The sequence below is a fragment of the Arachis duranensis genome, chromosome 7 (genome assembly GCF_000817695.3).
Source record: "Arachis duranensis cultivar V14167 chromosome 7, aradu.V14167.gnm2.J7QH, whole genome shotgun sequence".
In the NCBI taxonomy this organism is placed as follows: Eukaryota; Viridiplantae; Streptophyta; class Magnoliopsida; order Fabales; family Fabaceae; genus Arachis; species Arachis duranensis.
Genome location: NC_029778.3, coordinates 10,274,304 through 10,283,140, shown reverse-complemented (window position 1 = coordinate 10,283,140; position 8,837 = coordinate 10,274,304). Strand labels below are relative to the sequence as shown.

At 32.3% G+C, this 8,837-nt stretch overlaps 1 protein-coding gene across 19 annotated transcripts in view; it reads left to right on the top strand.

The window, feature by feature from the left end:
• LOC107457691 (uncharacterized) overlaps positions 1-6,795 on the top strand; it is a 13,062-nt gene extending 6,267 nt beyond the window's left edge. For 15 of the 19 annotated variants that reach the window (XR_008001219.1, XR_008001218.1, XR_008001220.1 and 12 more), the window contains 4 exons: positions 12-141; positions 1,244-1,366; positions 2,165-2,237; positions 2,596-2,810. The gene's annotated coding sequence lies outside the window, so the exon portion shown is untranslated. The other 4 variants (XR_008001204.1, XR_008001208.1, XR_008001205.1 and 1 more) reach the window with 4 other exon arrangements.
• Positions 6,796-8,837: the final 2,042 nt, after the last annotated feature.

Sequence of the window (8,837 nt, the reverse complement as noted above, 5' to 3'; positions counted from 1 at the left end):
GATTGAGGCAGTTGTGGAGTATACACAAATCAATTGGTTAAGATGATTGTGTTTGCCATCTCACAAATCTGACATGGTCAGGCCTCGATGAAAAACGCAACTAATGCTATGGAGTCGCACACTATTGACTTTTTTGGATCAGTAAGTTCTATGATTTAACTGTACCAATACTTCCATACAATATATAAATAGCATTTGCACCAATAGTGCTCGCTGATTAAAATGAATTTGGGTTAGAGCTTAATGCATTGCAATATAGAAGGATGGATTTTGATGAGTTTCGTGCAGCTACACTCAGTGTTCATCAACTTGAAGCACTTGATCAAGTTGAAGCACTTGATAGTCACCCCAAATATATTGCAATGCATTAAGCTGCAATATGTTGTACCTTTAACAAGTCTTTCTTCTAATTATTGTTGGATAATGCAATTTGAAGACAATTGTAAAATCTTTTTAATTAGTAATTTAGGACACGTTTTGTTTTTGTAGCTATAATAATTAGAAGAAAGACTTATAAAAATAGTTGATGGTGTGAAAGGTACAACTTATGTGATGCTTCTCACATCATGAGTTAGTCTGCCACCAGTTTTTTAAATTGTGCTCCCTTTGTCATTAAGCTTCTCACAACATCTCAATTTTGTAAGAGATACTGAAAAATATTATGTGATGTTTCTACTGTTTTATTTTAGTGTGATCGAGTATTTATCATGTTCTATTTTAGCGTGAATAATTTTTTGCTCATAAATTAAAAAACTGAAAGATAAAATAGATTTATGAAAGAGAATTTTTTTTGCACTAACCCATATAGAACATGTGTTTTCCTTTAAACAAAAATGCCTTCTACTGAATATTTGCCACCATAATTTTTTTTGCTGTTGGGTTAGTGAAAGAGAATTTTTTTGCACTAACCCATATAGAACATGTGTTTTCCTTTAAACAAAAATGCCTTCTACTGAATATTTGCCACCATAATTTTCTTTGCTGTTGGGTTAGTTAGTGTATGTTGTAGCCTTTTTTCATGGGATCAGAATTTGTATCTTCTGTTTGATACTAATTATATCTAGATGGAAGATCAATTTGTAGTTTACTACTTGAAATGGCATAAGAAACTTATAAATTGGCTGTTTGATCACTGATTTTATGTTTCTTGGAAGATCAATTTGTAGTTTAGTTTACTATTTTATATTTGCATTTTGGTGTTTGATACTAACAGAGATATTTATATTACGAATTTTATTTGCAGATTCCATGATGCAAATTCCATGTCACTTGAGTTTAGTGTTCTTAAGGATCTCATTGAGATTTTAGAGAGCAAAAGTAGCCTCATTGAAGAGGCAGGGAGCTTGCAATGTCTCCAATCAAATTGGTAGGTATCGATACTGCTTGCTATATTAGCCAGTAGTATCTAAGACTTATTTTTTCATTTGAGATCTAGCATCATATGGTTATGTTACCTTAGCCTCTAATAATTGTGGTTAACGGGTTATAGTTGTGTCCTACTTATTGATGGAGGGAAAGAACTTTTAAGATTTTCAATTAAAAGATAAAAGAGCTTTTAGGATGCCATCTAATTAATATGTTCGTCTGATGGTATACCAACAAGTACAACTAGATTTTGTTCCTTTACTAAAAAAAGTATTAATTGCAATATATAAAATACATAGAATTCTCTGTAACTCCATAGCATCAATAAAAAAATACTGAATGAGAAATTTCAACCATCCATGTCCCACTATCAAAACACTGAATGAGCATTTTTAACAATTTATGTCCCATTTATCAATTTAACCTTTTTTTTCTTTAAAATATATAATTGTGCTAGAAGAATTGATATATGAAAAGAACAAGACTCTTCCCTAATAATGTAATTTCAGAATTAAAGCTTTTAAGTTATAACAAAATTAAAAATAAAAAAAAGAAATGAAAGAATTTTGTTTTACTAATTGATTGAATCTAAGAATATTTTTCTATTTAGCATCTCTGTGTTTCATTTTTGTTGAAAGAAGAAGAATTTATTATTCTCAAGTCACATCATTTTTTTTATCTTCACTCGTCAATAAAAATTCTTTTATTAGTACTTAATTACTATTTTATGATTTTAACATACACTTGAAATAATGTGAATTAAAATTAACTTTAATGTTTTTATTCATTTGTTTGCTAGCTACGTTTTGATGTAACTGTTTGGTAAAAAAAAGCTTAGATTTTGGAGGATGTCCATTTTTGCTTCAAAAGAGGTTAGTATTACATTTATTTTTTACTTTTATAGTATTAATTTAATTAACTAAATTAATTGAAAAGTTAGTTTTTTTTATGCTATTATTTTTCTTTCCATCCTCCATGATATACACCAAATATTAAAAGGCACAACATATTATATGGTTAAATGGCATAGAAAATAATAGTATTTTTTAGAAATCAAGATATAATAATGAAAGAGATCCTTAAGAAGGTTCATCATTACAAAAGAACTTGGAAGAGATTCAGATTTGAAAAAGAATGGGCATCATGTATGCTAGCAGGGGGTCGGTGGGTCGGTCTGTAGTGATTAGAAGATGATTTTGAGGCTGCAAATCTGTGATTGTTTGTTTGCAGGGTCTTAATGCGGCGCTCGAGTGATTATTTTTTTGTTCTCTTAGTTTAGGTTATCTTTTTGTATGAATTTGTTGTTGGATGTATTTTGTGGAACTGATCTTATTAACTTCCTTTTAGTTTTGGTAAATTGAACTTATAAAAAAAAGCATGGAAATAATTTAAAAACATATATTTGTGTTAAGATATGTAATAAGAAACCGTGTCCTTAGATACGAGCATTTGTATTCCTATCCATTTGTTATTTTTTATACTTTACTTCTCATCTAAGTTACCGAATAGATAATAATTTGAACTATGATTATTTGGCATGTTGGCTAAAAGTAGCTAATCAAAATAATAAATCTACATTTGATGCTAATTGCTAGTAAAAGTACATCAGTAAGCATTTTGTGTAATTGGCATCTATATTAATTATATTTAATTAAAGAGTTTTTTTTATCTTAAAAGAAATATATGTAAATTTGTTGAGTTGTATCATATTGTGTAAGTTATCAAAAAAATAGTTTTATCATAATGTTTTTATTTTTCAAGAAGATGTTTTTTATTTCAACTTTTAAGTACAAATTAAATAGAAATTTAATTATTTAAAAATAATTTTTTCTTTTTGAGTCGGTATTTATATTTATTTAATATTTTATTCTCTAATTGCTTTACAGAGAGGTCAATGACTTTATGCAATAATTCATGTATAAAAGTATTTTAAGATAGACAATATATGTTGGTATAAATGTGATTTTATAAAATTAATTAAATTTAAGAATATTTAGTGTTAAAATTGTGTGTAAGTGACAACATTGAAATCATATTTAATTTATGTACAAGAATATGCCTAAATAATAAAGATTATTCACATTGGATCAAAGTTTCGATAGTTAAGTAACATATTAATGCATATAATAATGTCTAATTCTTCTAAAAAATAAAAAAATCAACGAAATGGATTTTAATAGACATTTTTTAAAAATATTTTTTAATCTAAACAACATTTAATCAAATAATTTTTTAATATAAATATTTTATTTAAGATAGTACAAATTATAAAAGTTTGTCTGATATAGTATAAATTGACTTTAAAAGATAGAATTTTAAGATTTTATTTTAAAAGAAATAAATGAGAAATAAATACCCCTTTAGATTGATAAAATAAATAATTAAGTATCATTTAACTCACAAAATACTTAAGAAATCATTGTAATTCATGAATACGAAAAAATTTGTAACAATATTTTGAATTGAGAAAACCTTTATGTGGTTCCCCGAGGTCAAAATGCTGATGACCTTTTAGCCAGGTTATGTAGTGGTGAACGTTATCAAGTCACTAGAATTGTGGTAGAAGTTCTAAATCGAGTGGGGTTGAATGTTGGTTTTATGAATCAACCACATTTTGTGTCTGCTTTCCCGCAAGTTGTTCAAATGGCTGAAGTGCCAAAAGGGGTAAAGAATCCCAAGATAGCCACTAAATTTGCTGGTGAAGTTGGAGAATGAACTACTGAACATGTTGCTCATTATTTGGTTGAGATTGGAAACTTAGCTAATGATGAAAATTTAAAAATGAAGTGTTTTCCTTCTTCGTTGACGAAGAATGCATTTACTTGGTTTTCGAATCTTAGACCAAATTTGATCACAATATGGAATCAGTTAGAAACTACTTTTCATGCTCAGTTTTATCGATAGGAGATGAACGTAGTAGTTACTGATCTAGTGGTGTTGAAACGTGAAGATGGTGAAACCATTAATGATTATTTAATACGTTTCAACAATACTATAAGTAGATGTTATGTGTTATTATCCGAAAGTGAGATAATGAAAATAGCAACCATGGATTTAGGATTCTATATGTGCAGGCTTAATGTGCATATTCATGATTTGGCCCATTTGGCAGAAAAGGTTTGACAGACCGAACTCATGAAAAAAGAGAAAGAAAAGTATAGACATGAGTAGAGGTCAAAGAGTAAACCTTTTACTCGAAAAAAAATGGTTGCTTATGTAACCATGGAGTCCTCAGAGGAGGAATTTGATTTCGAAATAGAAGTCGATTTGGCTGAACTTAAGAAAGGTCCTCCATATGTTTGTTTTTTACTGAAGAAACTGTCTAATAATGAAAAGTCGAATGATTCAAAACTAAAAAAGTGGAAAGAAATATAGTTTTGATATTTTGGAGTCTGATCAGATTTTCGGTGTGTTGCTTAAAGATAAATAATTGATTTTTTCCGAGGGTAGAACATTACTTTCCGTGAAAGATTAAAAAAAAAAGCCTTACTGTAAATTTCATCAAGCAACAAGTCATTCGACTAACAGCTGTGTCCGTTTTAGGGACTTGATTTAAGAAGCAATAATGGAAGGACGGTTGAAATTCGACGATGACAAGAAAGAGATGAAGGTTGATGTGGATCCCTTCGAGATCGATGATAGTTATGTCAAACTTTGTTTAGGGGGTGAATATGGTTGGCATGTCCTATAACTTTGATGTGGCTCTTGATGATTTTGAGTCACAGGTGAGATCTGTATACCCTAGAACGGGAGATGGCTTGCTGGATTTCTTGGTTCAGCAAAAGATCAAAGACTGGAACGTATCTCTGTGTCCTCGGTGCAATGCTATTTTTGATGCTGAAGCAGCAGCAATCTTTGAAAAAGAATGGATGAAGAAAGAATTGGCTCATAGCGAAGAGCAAGTGCCCCAGAGGCAGCCAATTCGACGTGTGAAGGGTTCTAGTTCAAAGATCCCTCAGCATGATGTGACTACACCTTTAAGCCAATCCCAGGCTGTAGGTGTTCAGTGGATTAAGAATTGTCAGGAATTCCAGAGGCGTGACCATCTATATCGACGTAATCCTCAATGGGGGCATCGGGCACCTTCTCGAAATCAATATGCCTATTATCGACGACGGGCCAGGGGTTATCCAAGGGAAGAGGTGGAAGGAGAAGTTTCAATCAGAATAAGAAACTTCAACTAGAGGCAGGAAAAGAGGTAAGCAAGGGAAAACGCCTTCTGTGCATTCTCGAATTGTCTTTTCTTTTGATGGAGAGACTTATCCCAAGAAAATTCCATCACCTGCTAAGATGGAAAAAGGCAAAGCAGTGACTCAGTCCTCAGGAGTCGATAAAAACAAAGATGTCGATGTTGATGAAGAGTATTTTGATGAAGGGGATGATGACATGATAGGGACGATCTCGATTATTCCAACTGAATACCTTGGGGAATGTGAGAGTAATCCAGATGAGGATTATGATCAAGAAGATGAGGAGGCTTTCTCCTTTATTCGAGTTGAAGATGAACCGGGGTATTTTTCTCGGCCTACTGAAAAACAAATGTCCCATTTACGCCCACTTCATATTATCGCTATTTTGAATGGATTCAAAATAAACAAAGTGTTGATTGACGGTGGGGCAGCAATTAGTCTTCTGCCTGAGAGGATGTTAGGAAAAGTGGGGAAACATTTTGAGGAACTGGTCCCTACAAATATTGCTGGAATTGATTTTAGTGGGGCTTCTACGCCAGCAAAAGGGTTGGTAACTTTGACTGTGAAGGTTGGGTCGTATGAAAGACATTCTGTATTTGTGGTAGTTCCATCAAAGGACAGTTATAATGCTTTGTTGGGATGAGATTGGACTCATGGTGTAGGGGTTGTACCTTCTACTGTGCATCAAAGTGTGCTTTTATGGACTAAAGACGGAAAGCCTGAGGTCGTCAAAGCAGATTTGAATTTATATGTCGAACAACTGCATGTCAATTTCAAGATGTATAGCCGTAAGTTAAAGCCCTTAAATGTTGATCGATCACTGAACCCTTATAATTGTGAAGCGTGTTTCTTGTCCTCGGAAGGCTTTTCGGTGAAGCTTCTTTACCCTGAATTGGACTTCGAGCCAACTGGTTGGGACTGTCTTTCTTGAAGACCTTAAAGACTGCTCTATGGACCAGGTTGAGGAAATTTCTGACTACCTGGTAACATTACATAATTATTTGAATAATTTTCAGTATTTAGAAAATAAAGATAGTTCTTCTGATAAAGTTGAATCAGATAGGGTTAATAATCTTATTAATTGTAATGTGTTCAATTCGACGTCCTCGATCGAGTTTAGTTATGATTTCCCTATTTCTTGTAATGAAATTAATGATGTGAGTCGGACTGCCGATTTAATAGCAGAGACTCATTGTGTAGAAAATAAAAGTAGTGATAAATTAAGCAAAGATCAAGTTTCTTCTATTTCTGATAATTCTATTGATTTCAATTTTGATTGCATCTATGATTTAGAACCATTAGGATTCGAAAAATACTCAATCAAAGAGAATGATTGTTATAAAGGGTTTGAATCTCAAGATCCCTTAGAAGAAATTAATCTGGGGACTCCTGATGATGTTCGAATTACATATATTTGTAAAGATCTTGTTGATTCTTTTCGAACTGAACTCTTTAATCTTTTACATGAGTTTAAAGATTGTTTTGCGTGGGGTTATCATGAGATGCATGGTCTCGATCGTTCACTAGTGAAACATCGATTAGCATTGAAGCCCAATGCTTGACCTGTAAAACAAACTCCAAGACGTTTTGCTCCTGAAATTAATGTAAAAATTAAAGAAGAGATAGAATGCTTGATCAAAGCAAAATTTATTCGAACTGCACGTTATGTCGAGTGGGTGTCGAATATTGTCCCTGTTATGAAGAAGAATGGGAAGTTAAGAGTATGCATCGATTTTTGAGATTTGAATAATGCTACTCCAAAAGATGAATATTTTATGCCTATCGCAGATATGTTAATCGATTCTGCAGCGAAAAATGAAATTCTTAGTTTCATGGATGGTTATTCTGGATATAACCAGATTCTTATTGCAGAAGATGACATGGCTAAAACTGTCTTCCGTTGTCCTGGGGCATTAGGTACATATGAATGGGTAGTTATGCCTTTTGGTTTAAAGAACACTGGAGCAACATATCAATAGGAAATGAATGCCATTTTTCATGAATTTATTGGAAATTTATGGAAGTATATATCGATGACTTGATGGTCAAATCGATTTCCGTGAGTCAACATATTGATCATTTAAAGAGAGCATTCCTTACTATGAGAAATAAAGGATTAAAAATGAATTCTTTGAAATGTGCTTTTGGTGTATCGACTGTAAATTTTTTGGGTTTTGTTGTTCATAAAAAAAGAATTGCCATCGATAAGAACAAAGCAGATGCAATAATATTGGCGTTATCTGCACCTAAATCGAAGAAAGAAGTACAATCCTTTTTGGGTAAGGTAAATTATCTTCGATGATTCATTTTGAATCTTTCCGATCGAACTAGAGTGTTTGCACCTTTAGTGAAATTGAAAAATGGTTCACAATTTAAATGGACAACGGAACATCAGTTGGCGTTTGATTAGATTAAGACTTATTTATCCAAAGCACCGATTATGACAAATGTTCGTCCATCTGAACCCTTAAAATTAGATATTGCAACGTCTGAAAATACTATAGGATGTATGTTAGCACAAGATGATGAAAATGGGCATGAACGGGCAGTTTATTACCTTAGTCGAGTTTTAACCGATATCGAAACGAGGTATTTCCCGATTGAGAAATTGTGTTTGTCTCTATATCATGTTTGTATGAAATTAAAGTGTTATATGGTGGCTAAATCGGTGAAAGTTATAGCACAAACTGATCTTATTAAATATATGTTGAGTTTCCCTATGTTAAGGGGATGTTTGGGGAAATGGATGCTGGTATTGACAGAATTCGATTCACAATATGTTCCAGCTAAGGCTGTCAAAGGACAGGTCATTGCAGATTTTCTTGTGGATAATTCGAAAGATCTGCATGACCAGGGGACAAATATAATTGATGTGAAAATCAACTATTGGAAATTGTATTTTGATGGTTCAAAGCATAAATATGGTACAGGGGTCTGAATCCTTGTTATTTCGCCAGAAGGTATTCCATTGGATTTTTGTTCGAATTAAAGTATCCTTGTTCTAATAATGTGGCCGAATATGAGGCTTTGATTTTGGGTCTTGAAATTTTAATCGGCAAAGGAGCTTTAGAGGTTCAAATTTTAGGGGATTCATAGTTAGTTTTAAATCAGTTATCAAAGAAGTTTAAGTGTAATAATGAGATGTTACAAAAATATTTGGTAACTGCTTGGGAACTATTAACACCTTTTTGAAAAGTTTCTTTAGTGCATATCCCTAGAATTCATAATGAAATTGCTAATGAGTTAGTCCAAATTATTTCGAGGTATCGGATTGGTCTAGAA